The sequence below is a fragment of the Onychomys torridus genome, chromosome 13 (genome assembly GCF_903995425.1).
Source record: "Onychomys torridus chromosome 13, mOncTor1.1, whole genome shotgun sequence".
NCBI classification, from domain to species: Eukaryota; Metazoa; Chordata; class Mammalia; order Rodentia; family Cricetidae; genus Onychomys; species Onychomys torridus.
Window position 1 is genome coordinate 22641310 of NC_050455.1, and position 14687 is coordinate 22655996.

At 41.3% G+C, this 14687-nt stretch overlaps 1 protein-coding gene across 5 annotated transcripts in view; it reads left to right on the top strand.

Moving 5' to 3' along the window:
- Window positions 1-14687, top strand: part of Camk4 (calcium/calmodulin dependent protein kinase IV) — a 229501-nt gene that overhangs the window by 157883 nt on the left and 56931 nt on the right. The window lies entirely within an intron of this gene.

Here is a 14687-nt window from a genome sequence, read left to right on the forward strand (position 1 = left end):
GAAGCAAATGCCATTTATGAATATATAAATTTCAGTATTTGTTCTGAACTTCAGGCAGTTGTTATCTAGATGAAACAGATGTCTAACTATGCTGGCTAAAGTCTTCCAATATAGTCACTGGCTTCTTTTTTCCCCCAATATTTACTTTTATATATTTATATGTACATGTGCTTGGGTATGTCATGAGGCCAGAGGAGGGTCCCTGTAGACATTCAGAGTCCCTATAGCTGGATTTTGCCCTACCTGAGTCCTGGCAATGGTGCTCAGGTCCTTTGGAAAAGCAGTAAACCCTCTTCACTGCTGGGCCATCTCTCCAGCTCTGGTGACTGTCTAGGATACTTTAGTGAGTCATTACTGAGTATAAAGCCAAAACAAATTATTCTCTGAGCATACAGAACAGGTCTCAAGGGAGGATGTTTACCATGATTAATTTAAAAAAAAAATCCATACACTCTCCCCACATTAATTATGCTGCTATTCAGTTAGTTATCATAAGAAATCACCCCATGTAATGAATACAAACACACATCCCGCTAATTTCACCTACAGGAAAAACAAGTGTGGATTGGGAGTGCCTCAGTGGGAAAGAGCATTGCTGTGCAAGCAAGAGCGGACTTCAGATGCCCAGAACATACATTAAAGCCTAGTACACTGCCCAGTACATATGTTAAAGCCTAGTACACTGCCCAGAACATATGTTAAAGCCTAGTACACTGCCCGGTACATATGTTAAAGCCTAGTACACTGCCCGGTACATATGTTAAAGCCTAGTACACTGCCCGGTACATATGTTAAAGCCTAGTACACTGCCCAGTACATATGTTAAAACCTAGTACACTGCCTCTAGCTCCAACACTGGGGATAGAAACAAGTGGACTCTGGTAACTCACTGGCCAGCCACCTGAGCAGAAACAGTGAGTTTTGGGCTCACTGAGAGACCCTGTCTAGAAAAATAAGATCAAAGATGACAATACAACCCAGTGGTTAGAGGCGTTTGCTACCAAGTCCGAGGACTTGAGTTTCCTCCAGGACCTATATGGTAGAAGGAAAGAGCTGCAGGTTTTTCTCTATTCTCCATACATACATTATGGCACATGGGTGGGTGTACACACACACACATACACACACACACACACACACACAACCACACACGCACTAAATAAACAACTATGATTTTAAAAATAAAAAAGAAGGAGGTGAGCTATAGAAGATATTTGACATTCCCCATCTCCCCACATATGTTCACAGGAACATATCCTTACATGTACATGATACGCAGATCAAGAGGAGGGGAGGGAGGGAGACAGAAGATGAGAGAAAAGAGAAACACTGGGAAAAGATGCCATAAAATTTTACTCTACATGTACTGCGGTGATATTTTATTTGTGCTCTAACAAATAAAGCTTGCCTGAAAATCAGAAGGAGGAGCTAGCCATTAGTTAACCGTAGAGGTCTGGAGGTCTGTACAGACAGACAGGAAGTGATAGAGCTGGGTGGAGAGAGGAAGTGATAAGGCAGGGTGGAGAGAGGAGCTTGCTAGGCGGAGGATTTTGTAGAGGTAGGTAAGAACTAGTGGCTGGCTGCTTCTGCCTCTCTGATCTTTCAGCTCTCACCCCAGTATCTGGCTCCAGGTTTTTGGGGTTTTTTTGTTTGTTTGTTTGTTTGTTTTTAATTATAAGACCATTTAGCAGTTCTTGTTAACAATGTACATCTGTTGTTTTTTCCTCTCTAATCTTGGCTCTTTTACCCTTTGGACACTCACCACTCAGCTCCCAAATCAATCCAGATGGAGGCTTATTCTTTCTTATGAATGCCCGGCCTTAGCTTGGTGTGTTTCTAGCCAGATTTTAACTTAAACTACTCAATCTATCTTTTGCCTCTGGGATTTTATCTTTCTCTATTCCTGTGTATTCCTTACTTCTGACTCCATGGCTGGCTGTGTAGCTGGGTGGCTGGCCCCTGATCCCCCCCCACCCCAACCCCCCCCCACCTGCCTCCTCTTGTTCCTAGTTCTTTCTTCTCTCTTCTTCTTCTTCTATATATTCTCTCTGCCTGCCAGCCCTTCCTATCCTTTCTCCTGTCTTACTGTTGGCCATTCAGCTCTTTACTAGACCCTCAGGTATTTTAAATGGGCAAAGTAACACAGCTTCACAGAGTTAAAGGAATGCTACACATCTATGGATCATTCAGCAAATGATCCAAATGTTCCACAGCCTCAACAGATGTAACACACCTTAAAATAATATTCCATGACATACATCAGTCCTGGTTACATGAATATTGAATATCAAATTCATATTCTCACTCTACACAAAAGCAAACGTAATCTAGATAATTTTGTCACCCTGGTGTCTTAGGTTGCCAAGTCAGGGACAGTTTTCATTGCCTTCATTCTCGCCTCATATCTACCTTTTCAACTTCAGTTGGATCTCCCGTCCCTCGTCCCTGAACCCAGTCCCACTCACCACAGTAAAACTTGTTTTCTGGCTCATGTTTCTAAAACATGTTTTTATTTGCCTCCAATCCCTGTTCTTAAGTCTATGCCTAGAGTGTCTCTTGTAATTACTGGTTTTGTTTTGTAAGGTCTAAGTTCAATAATGGCAATATTGTATATATATTAAAGACTTATTTTACTCTTTGAATCTTTTGCTATCAAACACACATCACGTTGTCCAAATAAGCCAGGCAGCAGTTAGGAGAGACAGAGCTGAGTCTGGTTTCTTTGTCCATGACCTTGGGAATATCCCTAAATTCCTTAAGCCTTAGTTTCCTCTTCTAAAACTGGCATAACATTCAACCTGACATGTTTGTGGGAAGGACCCAGAAAACATACAAATCAGAGCCATGTTCAAAAGAGCAGACCTACTGTAGACTGATTCGATTGATTCTTATTTGATATTGTAATTCTGGACAGATAAAAACTGATTGCACAGTTACGTTCAGCTTATGAAAATTCAGTACATTTTTGTATATTTTATATATTACACCAACTAAACGTTTTAAATCTGGGTGATTTGGGGTGTGTGCCTAGCTGTCACAGGTGAGTCTTGGTCAGCCTTCCATGTGAGGTATTTGCAGTTTATCAGCCAGCTTTGTATGCATTCGTGTATCCAGCTCTGTGATCTGATGTTGGTTCCACACACGTGTTTTTCTCTCTGGTGCAGTGGCACATGTATATTACACAGGCCAGTGTAGAGATGTGAACAGGAGAGACACTGGTGTCCCTCGACGTAACCCCTTTTCACATGCTCTTCTACTGACAGGACACTTGGTTCTTTTCTAAAATGGGATGATCTTCCAAGGAACTGTTCTGTGGTGCAATCTTACCCTTCACTGCAGTGAAAGTAACAGGATACACACGGCAGGGGGCTGAGTTTCCTGGACGTTTACAGAGGTCTCTGGAGAAACTCAGCCAAGCCGCTGGAGGCATCAGGACCCTTTGCACGCTGAACTTTCTTTCCAACGTCTTCTCTTCTCTTTTCCATCACGTGACATGAGGGCAGAATCTTGTTACTGTATTAACATGTCACCATATCAACTTTTGAGTCTTCCTCAAAGTAGATGTGAAGACCACTTGCTCTTCAATCCAGACATTAAGATAGAAGTTGCAGTTGGCTCAGCTTGAGTCAAACCAGCCTTTCTAGTCCATTCTGCTCTGTGCAGGGTGAGACTTGTGTAGTGTGATGTGGCCACAGGGTGGAGAATGTATTCTGGGGTGTGTGGAGTGTTCTGGGGGTGGTGGAATGGGCTGAGAACTGGGGCAGCTGTGTCTGTGAGGGAGGCTGACCCACTATTACTATCCATTCTGCTGCTTTTATCTCACCGCTAGTTCTTAATATTTGTCTTCGCTCCTCATGGAATGCTATGTTTTAGATGCATGGTAGTCTGTTGTTTGCTTTTATTCGATGGCGATTTCAGGACTGGAGAGATGGCTCCATGGATGAGCACTTGCTGCTCTTGAAGAGAACCTGGGTTCAGTTCCTAGCATCCATAGGGTGGTTTACAACTATCTGTAACTCCAGTTCAGGGGGATCAAATGCCCTCTTCTGGCCTCTGTGGACACAAGCACTGGTGAACTTGGCTGTGTGAAGACAAAACACTCATGCATGTAAAAATAAACAAATCTTTTAAAATACATTCATGCAAATGTATGCCAATGTTCCTGGGTTGTTGTTGTTGTTGTTTTTTTTTAAATAAGAATGATTTCACTTTAAGTATGATCTTATTTTGAAGGGAGCCCTCCTTGTGTGCCTTGCAAGAATGAACTTCTTATGACCAAGTGCCATCATTTTCCACATTCACATATCTCTTCCCTTTTATATTCAGGCTGTCTTGTGTCGGCATATGCAGAAATTTCTTTCTCTCTAGTACTAACCTAGAACTGTGGCAGTGCCCACCAGTATTTTATCATCTTGGTGACACTGCTGTTTAATGGTTTTCTCCCCAAATCCTAGTGTTCGTCTTGATTTGTTACTGCCCAATCATCCCACTGCATTTTGCCTGATTGCAGGCAACAGTGTGAATCGGGCCATTTGGTTTGATCATTGCCAATCCTTGGTTCAAGTGACCGTCGATCTCTCTTCCTGCTGCTGAACCTTCTAACTGGGTAGCACAGTGCCGTGACCTAACATCTACTCTCCTTACCTGTAGTTAGGAGGTCAGTAATTATGCTAACCCTGTGCTGTCCATGTCCTCTCCCAGGCACCCTCGGCTCAATGTGTTATTGTCTTCATGAAACTACATTACTTTGTCTGTGCTTAATGTGTATCATCTTATTCCACAAAAGTAGGAGCTTGGTTCTCATGGTTTTTTTTTTCTTTTCTGTGTAATGACATACCAGGTCTATTCATTTCATAGGAAACAAAGCGATATCCCCTCATCTCTGTGAATGAAACCATCCCCCTGCTCCCTGATTGCCATTCCATTCATTTCCTGTGATGTGAAGCCCACAGGTTTCTGCTTGTTCTTTCTGTTGCTTCCACCCATGTTCGTGGCTATTGCTCTTCGGTTTATCACAGTGAGTCTGCTTCCATGTAGTAACACCGCAGGTAGCTGGCAGAAGAAACCCCAGTGTCCATCAGTGCATGAGACATGGATGTTCTTAGCACCAGAATTTTCCACATGCTGGAGTTACGTCAATTAAAGAAACAATGGGTCTTGTCAGGGATGTTCCAGACAGGGTACCTCACTTAAAACAGTGGGGCAAAGGCCCGAGGTCTCTATTCTAGGCCTGAAAAGTTAAGTTGATGGCTGTTTTTAAATTATCGTTTTACCCAACCACAGAATTCTGGTTTCGAGTCTTCACTACCACATTCAAGCCAAACATCTTTGAAACAAACTATCAAAATAGCTCTGAAACTAAGGGTTAACTTAAAAGGAGAAAAAATTAAAACCCATTCCTTAAATATTTCATGCACAGAAAGCAAAGCAAGTTTGAACTTGTGAGAAATTATTGGCATTTTTGAAATAGCTTATTGTCAACCAAAAAGCTATAGACAGCTATGAAAAGTGGGACATTTGGGAACTCAGGGCAATCTGAAAATCGAGATGGACCACAGAGAGCTGGCTAGAGAATGAGGGGGAATGCTGCCCTTGGGGAGGGAGGCGGGGCATGCTGACATTGTGGACACAGAGGCTCAGCAGGCAATGGGTGGTAAGGGAGAGGAACCGGTGATGGCGGCAGCAGTGTCAGGCAGAGAGAACACTCTCTAACCTTTCACATTCTTTCAGACCACACAGTGGAAAGCCTGTGTGGAGGCTGGCTGCTGCAAGCACAGGGGCAGAAATCAGATTGCAAAGTTTGTGGTAAATATGTTACAGGTACAATTGTATCTCTTGTGTAACCTATCTCCTGGTCCCTGTCATAAGATTGCAAAGTTTGTGGTAAATACATTACAGGTACAATTGTATCTCTTGTGTAACCCATCTCCTGGTCCCTGTCATCTCTTGTGTAACCTATCTCCAGGTCCTGTCACCTTTCTCTGTATATTTCAGTGTTTCTCCTGCTGTAACTTTGGTGCTTTTGTTCCCTACCCCCCTTTCATAGCAATTCTGAGAATTTTTAATTAAATTTGAATGGTGTTTTCCCTTTTGGTGTTGAATGAACTCAGTCAGCCTTTCGAGGGCAGATCGTTAAGTCTTTCTGAGTATTATTTCTCCTTGAAATGAATTCTTGTAGTCACTGTTTAAATGGTCTGGGTTGCTCTGGACATTCTGGAACAGCTGCCTTGTGCTAGCATAATGCCAACATAAAGAACAAGGACGACAAGGACATGTTCTGTCTGCCCCACACCTCTTATGACCGACACGGTTGCCAGTTCCTTTCCTGTAGCCACCCATTGCCTGCTGAGCCTGTTTCCAAAATGTCACCATGCCCTGCCTCCCGCCCGAGGCACAGCACTCCTTCTTGCTGGCTAGCTACGGTTCTCTGTGGTACATCTCAATTTTAAAACATGACTTCAGAGCCTGGGAACACTTGTGAAGTAGAGAACTAAAAAAAAAAAAATTTAAACTCCAAGAAAATGGCTGAGGTGCTGTTATATGTATTATCATAGAGCTTTTTAGTTAGAATTGTGTGATGGTGATGGCCAAGAATTGCAAACAAAAGCATTAAAACTTTCAAGATGGTTAAAAATAATGGAGTAGTTAAGCATCAAAATAATAGGTAGTTGGGGCTGGGAAGAAGGCTTGTTGCGCATGCGGAGGACCTGAGTTGGGATCCTCAGCCTTTGTCTCAAAGTTGGGCCAGGGAGACTGGTGGGTCGCAGGGTCTTTCTGGTCAGTTGGTGAACTGAAGTTTCAGTGAGACACTCTGTATCAGTCAGGTCCATTGTCAACTTGACACAGCCAGAAAAGGGAACTTCATGTGAGGAACAGTCTCCATTGGCTAGGCCTGCGACCATGTCTGTGAGGCGGTTCCTTCATTGCTGATTGGTGTAGGAGGCCGAGGGTGGGCACTACTATCCTTAGGCGGGTGACCTTGGTCTGTATTAGAAATATAACCAAGCAAGCCAGAGAAAGCAAACCAATAAACAGGATTCCTCCGTGGTCTCTGCTTCCATCCCTGCTCCGAGTTCCTGCCTCAACTTCCCTCGGGTGACAAACTGTTGCCTGGAAGTGTCTGATGAAATAAACTCTTTCCTCCCCGAGTTGCTTTAGTCAGTGTTTTATTACAGCAACAGGACACCCTGCCTTAACAACTAGGCGGAGAACAACAGAGGAAGACAACTGAGAGGGACCTCCGGCCTCCACATGACCACGCATAGGTGTGCCTGAATACATACATGTTCATATACATGTATGCACAAATCACACACACACACACACACACACACACACACACACACACACAGAGAGAGAGAGAGAGAGAGAGAGAGAGAGAGAGAGAGAGAGAGAGAGAGAGAGGAGAGAGAGAAGATTAAATAAAAGTTTTTGAGTTTAAGAAAAAAAATGCTTCGGGCTGGAGAGATGGCTCAGCGGTTAAGAGCACTGGCTGTTCTTACAGAGGTCCTGAGTTCAATTCCCAGCAACCACATGGTGGATCACAACCATCTGTAATGAGATCTGGTGCCCTCTTCTGGCCTGCAAGGACACATGCAAATAGAATACTGTATACTAAATAAATAAATAAACAAACAAACAAACAAATAAATCTTTTTAAAAAATGCTTCTACATCCCCTTGCTAAAAAAGAACAGATGTCACCTACTAGAGAATAAATTGAAGGAGAAGAGAGGACTGCACACTGAAGAACTGAGAGGTAAACTGAGTCTCTGGATGGAGGTATTGTGGAGACAGCAATATCAGGAAGTAACTCACCCTCCTTGCTGGGCAATCAAGAGATAGTTGCAGTGATTAAAACTTAGATGATCCAAGTACTTATGCACCTAAGGTGAAGGCTGGCTGTTGGCTGGTGCCGGTGTCTGTGAGCCCAGAGGAATTGCCCGTGATGCTGACACTCAGATCTCTGAAAATGACACACCAGCCAGCAAGTGCTTGACGTAACTGAAATACCCTCAGAGGACCGGGAAAACTGCACATGCCATCAGCTAGTGCCACCAGAGGGACCTGCAAAGGGCAAGGGCTTGTTTTTTAAGTCACATGGTTAGGGATAGTATTTAGGAAAACAGATGGAGAGGGCAAACAAGGAGCAATCTCCTCATCCTTCTCTGGCTCCCAGCCTCACGTCTGTGCATGGCAAAGCCCAAAGGGACCAGCAGGAGATGGGAAATGGTGCCTTAGAGTACAGATTCCAGCATCATAAAGTAGACTGTAGAAAGGTGAGTTTAAGGTTGACAGATCATAACTTGATTAATTGCACAGGAAATTGTTGAAAATTCTCAGAACTCATACTGTTATTCATAGAGTTTTTCTAATGATCATAGTCTTCAAAGTACAAGGAATGATTCCAGAAGTTAATGAAATAAAAACGAATCAACACTAAGGTAAATTACTATCTCTATTCAGTTCTGAGTCCCATGCTGAATAGCATTTGTATATTTATAAAGCTTAGACAATTCACCTTTACATTGTCTGATGTGTAGAAACCCTCTCTCACCCTGACGTCTTTGTCATTGTTGAGACAGCACTTTTAGAAGATGGAAATGACCAGAACTTCTTTCCCCAACTTCCCTTTTAGCATGAATAAGGGCAAACGGTCTGCCCCTGGCCAGGGGATTGTCAGGGAGAGCCTGCTTGTTAAGTTTTGGGGAAATTTCCCATTCATACGAGGAGACCCAGATGACGAGAAGCTATTTATCTTTCACATTGCCTCAGTGGAGTCTGTAAATGATGCTGGAAATTGATTTTTGCTGTCTTTGCAATTATAAAGAGAAATATAATTTGTATATATAAGGTGGCGGCGGCGGTGGCGGCGGGGGGGGGGGGGGACAAACATGAAAACACCAATAAGATTTTTCTCCTTCTTGCTATCTCATAGAGGACAGTACCACTTTGGTTTGTGTGTCTTTTTACTGGAACATGCTGAACTCCTTGAATAAACTTCTGAGTGTATATTCATGATGATTGTATGATATAATTTTCCATCCATCAGTTATAGCACAAAGGGCATACTCCAGATAAAAAGATTCTGGTCCCACTAATTCCCTAAAATTGAGTTTCACTGAATATCAAATGCACACCCACACACTGCTAAATCAGGCTGAAGTGAGGCTTGAAGGAATTAATGAGGTTGAAGGCTATTAAATATCAGCCCGCTTCTGACACTTGTCCTTTGTGTCTGTGAATACCATGCCTACTTGTGTCTACTTAGTGTCAATGAAACAATTCTGAGAGGTTAGTTATGCAGCCTGAGAACAGAACAGGGAATGCAGGATGTTGTTCTTGTTTTATATAAACCAGTCTATTCTGTGGGAAATAATTTCCTCTTCTTTATTTTTTTTCTTTTTTTTTCATTCAGTTTTGATGATGGATTTTAATTAATGCAAAGTATACAATATTAAAACACTAAAGTCATAATTTACTATAATTAAGAATCACTAAGAATTGAGACGTCACAACTAGCAGAAAAGAAATAACAATTCTTTAATGCTCTAGTATTTTGGTTTATAAAAGTATAATAAAATACATTAGTGGCTCAGGCAGAGCCTGGACTCTTTATCAGAAACAGACTTGAGAACAGGGAGATAAGCTGCATCCTTTTGAACCTCAGTATTGGAACACTGGGATCTAAAAGCGATCGGGGACGTCCTTTCCCAAACATTTCTACACATCATTGTTGGAAGTGATAAAAAAAAAAATAACGTCAAAAGCTTATCAAATTCTGCCTCCAGGAGTCTTCTCTCCTTGTAATCCCAGGGGAATCAAGATATTGTGGAACATATATTTAGTAATTTTCCAAATAATGTACATAAATTATGACATTTGATGATTACATTCTGCATGCCTTCTGTTGTTTGGGGTTGTGTAAATTTTGGATGATGTTGGCCTAGTTTGTTTCTTACTACTGTGAGAAAACTCTGGCTACAACCAGCTTGAAGGGGAAAGGGTTTACTTCAATTTACAGATTACAGTCTGCCCTTGAGGAAAGATAGGGAGGGATTCTAGACAGGAGTTGATGGGTATTTTGTGGTGGACCACTGCTTGCTGGCTCATTCCCAGGCTCAGATTCTTACTACCTCTCATTACCTCTCCTTAGAAAAGAACAGGCTCTTACAGATAACGTGCACCATACCAAAATAAAACAGACTAAGATAAAAACTGTCCCATCAAAATCGGAGAAGGCAAACCAGAAGAAGGAAAAGGACCCACAATAAGGCTCAAGAGTCCAAGACCCAGTCATTTGCACATTCCAGAATGTGTTGTTGGTTTTTTGTTTTGTTTTTGTTTTTGTTTTTGTTTTTACTCTTTTGGGGGACCTGCCACCCAGCTCCCAAATAAATCACACATGGAGGCTTATTCTTAATTATAAATACCCAGCCTTAGCTTGGCTTGTTTCTAGCTAGCTTTTCTTAACTTCAAATTTCATGTCTACCTTTTGCCTCTGGGCTTTTCCCGTTCTCTTACATCTCTAAATCTTACTCTTACTCTGTGGCTTGCTGTGTAGATGAGTCCTCCTCCTCTTCTGGCTGCTTCTCCTCTCCTCCCAGATTTCTCCTATATAGTATCTCAGCCTGCCAGCCCCTCCTATCCTTTCTCCTGCCTTGCTATTGGCCATTCAGATCTTTATTAGACCATCAGGAGTTTTTGACAGGCAGAGTAACACAGCTTCACAGAGTTAAAGAAATGCAAATGTTAAACAAAATAACACACCTTAAACTTATATTCTACAATACCAGAACCCCATAAAAACACTAAACTGTGCACTATAATCTATATGCAGAGGACCTGGTGCAGACCTGTGCAGGCCCTGTGCATGCTGCTTCAGTCTCTATGAGTTTGTATGAGTTTCTTCACGCTGACTTAGAGGATCTTGTTTTCTGGGTGTCCATCATCACCTCTGGGTCTTACACTCTTTCCACTACCCCTTCTGCAGGATTCCCTGAGTTCCAAAGGGAGGGATTTGATAGAGACATCCCACTTAGGACCTTTTGTTCCATGTCTCTCACTCTGCATAACATCTGGCCATGGGTCTCTGTATTAGAACACACACATCTGCTGCAGGAGGAAACTTCTCTGATGATGGCTGAACAAAACACTGATCTGCGCATAGCAGAATGTCATTAGAAGACATTTTATCACTACTTAAAAAAATATTTAGTTTTCCCCTAGGTCCATGGGCTATCTCGTTTCTGGTTCTTGGTCACCCTATCAGTGTTAGGTATGGGTTCCATCTTGTGGAGTGGACCTTAAGTCAAATCAATTATTGGTGACTCCCACAAGCTTTGTGCCATCATTTTTGCAGCATATGTTGCAGGTGAGATACCATTGTAGATCAAAGGATTGGTGGCTGCTTGCTGTTTACATTTCTCTTCCGTAGCCTGCAGAGTTCCTGTACCAAAAATGCTGGTGGGGTGAAGGCTCTGTGTAGGTACCGACTTGACTTCTCCATGTTCAATGAGGATTCATCTTCAGCAGTAGGACCTTGCTCTCAGTTTCTGGAGAACAACAGCTTGGGTTGTTTGGGGAGTCTCATGGGACCCCTTTGGCCAAGAGCTAAATTAAATGCAACCCAATCCTAGTACTAGAAGCTTCATTTGGTGACAAGAGATGGCAAGTTGAGGCTCTGTCTCCCCCAGTATTTGGTAATTTCATTTAGATTACCTTTGTATATGCATATAATTTAGGAAGCTTCTGCTCTATTAGGTTTCTATACTACCCTCAGATGGCCCTAAACTTTAGCTGTCTCTACCTATATTCCCCCTCACATCCCCTTCTCCCTGCCCCCTAACCACCTGATCCTCCCTTTCCAGCCCCCTCATCCATCCATAACAACCCATTCTATTTCCCTTTCCTAATGAAAGCTATCTGTCCTCCCTAGTCCCTTACTCTATACCTACCCTATGCAGTTCTGTGGACTGTAGCCTAGTTGTCATTGACTTAACCACTAATATCCAGGTATTAGTGAATACATACCATATTTGTCTTTCTGGGTCCGAGATTCATTCAGCATGATGTTTTCATTTACCCTCCATAACTGGATTTCACGATGTTATTTTTCATTAACTGCTGAGTAATTGTGTAAATGTACTACATTTTCTTTATCCTTTATACTTTCTGTTGAAGGACATCTAGGTTGCTTCCAATTTCTGTCTATTATGAAAAGCAAAAGTGAAAATGGTTGGGCAAGTGTCTTTGTGGCAAGACAAAGCATCCTCTGGGTATATGCCCAAAAGTGGTAGAACTGAATCTTGAGTTAGATCAATTTTCATCTTCCTGAGGAATCACCACACTGACTTCCACAGTGGCTGTGCAAGTTTATATTCACACCAGTAATGGATGAGTGTTCCCCTAACTCCATGTCCTTACCATGTGTGAGCTGTCACTTGTTTAATTGATCATAGCCATTCTGACACGTGTAATATAAAATCTCAAAGTAGTTTTGATTTGCATTTCTCTGATGTCTAAGGGTGGTGAACATTTGAGTGTTTCTTAGCCATTTGAATTTCTTCTATTAAGAATTCTGTTTAGATCTGTACCCTATTCTTATTTTATTTGTTTTCTTGATAACTAGTTTCTAGAGCCATTAAAGAATAAGCTCCCGACCAAAAAAAAATATGTATTTTAGGTAATAGTCTTCTATCAGATGTGTAGTAGGTAAAAAAATCAAGTATTAATAGGTGAGTGTACTTATTTATGAGTCTTCAATTTGATTCCATTGACTGGTGTGTTTGTTTTTAATGCCAAAACCATGGTGTTTTTGTCAGTATAGTTTTAAAGTACAACTTGAAATCAGGAATGGTGATACCTCCAGCAGTTCTTTTATTATTGAAGATTGCTTTTGTTCTCAGGTTTTTTGTATTTCTAGATGAAGCTAAAAATTATCTTTTCAAGATCTGTGAAGAATTGTACCAGAATTTTGATGGGGATTGCCTTGAATCTAGCTTACTTTTGTTATGATGGCTTTTTTTTTTTTAACTATGTTAATCCTACTGACTCATGAGCATGGAGATCTTTCCATCTTCTGGTATCTTCTTCAATTTCTTCCTTCAATGACTTAAAATTTTTATCATACAAGTCTTTCACTTGCTTGGTTAGAGTTACCCCCAAGATATTTTATATAATATGAGGCTGTTGTGAAATGTATTATTTTCCTGATTTTTTTCTCAATTTATTTGTCATTTGTATATAGGAAGGCTACTAATTTTTGTGAGTTAATTATGTATCTAGCTACTTTGCTGAAAGTGTTTATCAGCTGTACGAGTTTCTTGGTGGAATTTTTAGGGTAAGATATGTATGATATCATATCATCTGCAAATAAAGATACTTTGACTTCTTCCTTTACAATTTATATCCCCTTGATCTCTTTCAGTTATCTTATTTCCCTAGCTAAGACTTTAAATACTATGTTGAGTAAGTATGCAGAGAATGGACAAGCTTGTCTTGTTCTTGATTGAGTGGAAATGCTTTGAGTTTCTCTCCATTTAAGTTCATGTTGACTATGGGCTTGCTGTAAATGTAAACTGCCTTTATTATGTTGAGGTATGTCCCTTGTATCCCTAATCTTTCTAGGACTTTTATCATGAAGGGCTGTTGGATTTTTTGTCAAAGGCCTTTTCTGTATATAAGAAGATGATCATGGTTTTGGTTTCTTTTGTTTTGCTTCTTTGTTTTTGTTGATTGGGTTTTTTTTTCCTTTGAGTTTGTTTATATGAAGAGTTGCATTTGTCTATTTATATATGTTGAACCATTGCTGCATTTCTGGGATGAAACCTCCTTGATGATCATGGATGATCTTCTTGATGTGTTCTTGGATTCAGTTTGCAAGTATTTTACTAAGAATTTTTGCATCTATGCTCATGTGGTAGTTTGAATATACTTGGCCCCCATAAACTCATAAGGAGTGGCACTATTAGGAGGTGTGGCCTTGTTGGAGGAAGCGTGGTCTTATTGGAGGAGGCTGGATGACACACACCTTTAATCTAGATCTTGAGGCTGGAGGGCACACCTTTAATCTGGGCCACACCTTCTGTTGGAAGGTGTCACTGTGGGAGTGGACTTTGAGGTATTTTTCTCAGGCTTCACTCAGTGTGACAGTTAGTTGACTTCCTTTTGCCTGCAAGATGTAAACACTCAGCTATTTCTCCAGCACCATGCCTCCCTGCCATGATGCTCCCTGCCATGAGGGACTGAACCTTTCAACTGAAAGCTAGTCACCACAGTTAAATGTTTCCTTTATAAGAGTTGCCATGGTCATGGTGTCTCTTCACAGCAATAGACCTAACTAAGACAGCTCATAAGGAGAATTGATCTGTAATTCTTTTGTTGTTGTTGGGTCTTTATGTGACTTGTGTATTAGGATACTATGGCTTTGTAAAATGAATTTTGCAATATTCCTTCTGTTTCTATTTTGTGGAATAATTTGAATAGTATTAACTCTTCATTGAAAGTCTGGTAGACTTCTGTGCTAAAACTGTCTGATCTTGGGCTTTTTGGGGTTGGGAGACTCTTAATGATTACTTCTATTTCACTAGCAATTATATGTCTGCTTAAATTGCTTATCTGATCTTGCTTTAACTTTGGTAATTGGTAGCCTTGACTCACTCTGAATTATAGCCTTTGTGTGCTGAA